Source organism: Polyodon spathula, unplaced genomic scaffold (genome assembly GCF_017654505.1).
Source record: "Polyodon spathula isolate WHYD16114869_AA unplaced genomic scaffold, ASM1765450v1 scaffolds_1602, whole genome shotgun sequence".
Classification (NCBI taxonomy): Eukaryota; Metazoa; Chordata; class Actinopteri; order Acipenseriformes; family Polyodontidae; genus Polyodon; species Polyodon spathula.
The window spans coordinates 1-2,500 of record NW_024473079.1 but is presented as its reverse complement, the minus strand read 5'-3'; the positions used below and the strand labels follow the sequence as shown (position 1 = coordinate 2,500).

Genomic DNA, 2,500 nt, shown 5'->3' with positions numbered 1-2,500 from the left:
TTTATTAAAACTATGAAAATACATTTCAAGTGAAGCTTAATACTTTTAAAAGGACAGGAGCTAAATTGTTTTAACATTTTACAATGATCAGTTTGTAAAAGTGCTTATTAAAACGATAACTTCCTTGTTGCTTTGTGTATTGCCTTAAAGCATACATTGATGGGTCCCGGACCATCGTGCTGGGCACATAACGTGGAGGTCGTTACATCAAACCATCCTCTGCAAGTAAGTTTATTCTTGTTTCTTTGGAGTAGTGAAGAAAAGATAAACTAAGGCAAGACTGTATTATATTTGCAATCAACGAAATGGGCATTGAAATATAAGGCCGCTCTTGTCGTTGTGAGAAACCAGGAATCCTAAGTAGCTAGTATGTATTGGTATAGTCGCACAGTGCAATCCACGACTTATATTGCATTACAAACACGTTAGAAATGCAAGCAAACTTCGAAGCTGGTTTAATGTGCCTTAAAACTATTTTAATGATCAGAAAACATATTACTTTGAAAAATAAATTGTTTTAACATTTCCAATGATCACATTGAAATGTGCTTATGTTTGCAAAAACTTCTGATGTTGCTTTGTGTATTGCATTAAAGCATACATTGCCGAGTCCCGCACCATCGACACTGCAGCACAAGACGTGGTCTCGGTTACAGCAGAGCGGAATGCAAGTAAGCTTATTAATGTTTCTGTAGTGTAGTGGTTATCAAGTTCGCCTTGCGTTTAAAAGTCCCACGATGGAAACATACCGTTGATATTTCTGGCGATCTCCTGTTTGTGAGAGCAGCAGTCGACTGTTCAAATAGTCTCTCTGTGCTTTTCACGATTTAACCTGCATTTAAAAAGAGACAGAGTATTGGAATGACAATCGAAACTGGTGAGAAAACTGCCTGTGAACAAACTGAGCAGAAAAGTTATAGACTGTATATTGCATGATATATTTGGGAGAAAAGAAAACAGATCATCTCTGATTTGCAACGTTTCCAAAGTTCAGGAAACTTACTGCAATGCCGTTGCCGACCTTGCCTTGGATTGGACCAAACCCAACACAGGACATTATTGTTCATGTAAATAGATTACTTGCTGAAGACAAAAAACTCTTTTGTCATTCCTAAAAGATTAACTGAGACAATAAACTAAGTTGTATTATATTTGCAATCAACGAAATACTGGATATATTGAAATATGAGCTAGTTGCTGGACACCTTCAAATCAAAGGTTAAAAAGTGGAAGAGAAACAGAAAGGATGACCCCGACGTGATTTGAACACGCAACCTTCTGATCTGGAGTCAGACGCGCTACCGTTGCGCCACGAGGTCCTAGCGCTGTAAATGCATTTATTTATCTCCATACATTAACCCTATTTGGAGAATGCGGGCATCGATCCCGCTACCCCTCGTATGCTAAGCGAGCTCTCTACGCTCTGTAGAAGGGGCTGTCACTCTAATCAACTGAGCTCTGTGACAACGAATATATTCATATTTGAAGTAAGTGCGGCTTTATTATCACAATGAGATACAAGTGACCTCACTTCTGTAACTAAAAGACAATAAAACAAAGACGTTCCCATACCGGGAGTCGAACCCGGGCCGCCTGGGTGAAAACCAGGAATCCTAACCGCTAGACCATATGGGAAGCTGCAAAATAAAAGCAAGGACATGTAACAGTGAACCACTAACATAGTTAATTACAAACACGTTACAAATGCAAGCAATCTTTAAGATATTTATGGTATTAAAACTATTTTTAATGTATCATATAACATATTACTTTGAAAAAAATACTAAATTGTTTTAGCATTTCCATTGATCAGTTTGAAATGTGCTAATGTAAACAGGCATCTTCCTTGTTGATTTGTGTATTGCATTAAAGCATACATTGCCGAGTCCCGCACCATCAACACTGCAGCACAAGACGTGGTCTCGGTTACAGCAGAGCTGAATGCAAGTAAGCGTAGTAATGTTTCTGTAGTGTAGTGGTTATCAAGTTCTCTTCCTACGCGATATGTCCCACGGTGGAAACATGGCGTATTTTTTGGCGATCTTCTGTTTGTGTGAGAAGCAGTAGTCTGTGTCAAATAGTCGCTCATTGCTTTTCACGATTTAACATGCATTTAAAGACAGAGAGTTTTGGAATTAGCAATCGAAACCGCTTGGTAATTCATGAGTACAGCAGGTGTAGCAGAGCGGCGCAGCGGAAGCGTGCTGGGTCCATAACCCAGAGGTTGATGGATAGAAACCATTCTCTGTTAGCTTGTTTTTCTGCTGGCAGAGTAGTTTTTTAAAAAAGATAAACTAAGGCAAGACATCGTATTATATTTGCATTCAGTGAAATACTGGACATACTGAAATATGAGCTAGTTGCTGGACAGATTCAAATTGGAACAAAAAGGATGACCCCGACGTGATTTGAACACGCAACCTTCTGATCTGGAGTCAGACGCGCTACCGTTGCGCCACGAGGTCCTGGCGAAGTAAATGCTTTCGTTGTATAGGGTGGG

At 39.5% G+C, this 2,500-nt stretch overlaps 3 non-coding genes across 3 annotated transcripts; all 3 read right to left on the bottom strand.

Annotated features, from left to right (window-relative positions):
* Positions 1 to 1,247: 1,247 nt before the first annotated feature.
* On the bottom strand, positions 1,248 to 1,319 carry trnaw-cca. The gene has a single exon. It is a non-coding gene; the product is annotated as a tRNA-Trp (tRNA).
* A 244-nt stretch (positions 1,320 to 1,563) lies between these two features.
* trnae-uuc lies at positions 1,564 to 1,635 on the bottom strand. The gene has a single exon. It is a non-coding gene; the product is annotated as a tRNA-Glu (tRNA).
* A 758-nt stretch (positions 1,636 to 2,393) lies between these two features.
* Positions 2,394 to 2,465, bottom strand: trnaw-cca. Its single transcript has one exon. It is a non-coding gene; the product is annotated as a tRNA-Trp (tRNA).
* Positions 2,466 to 2,500: the final 35 nt, after the last annotated feature.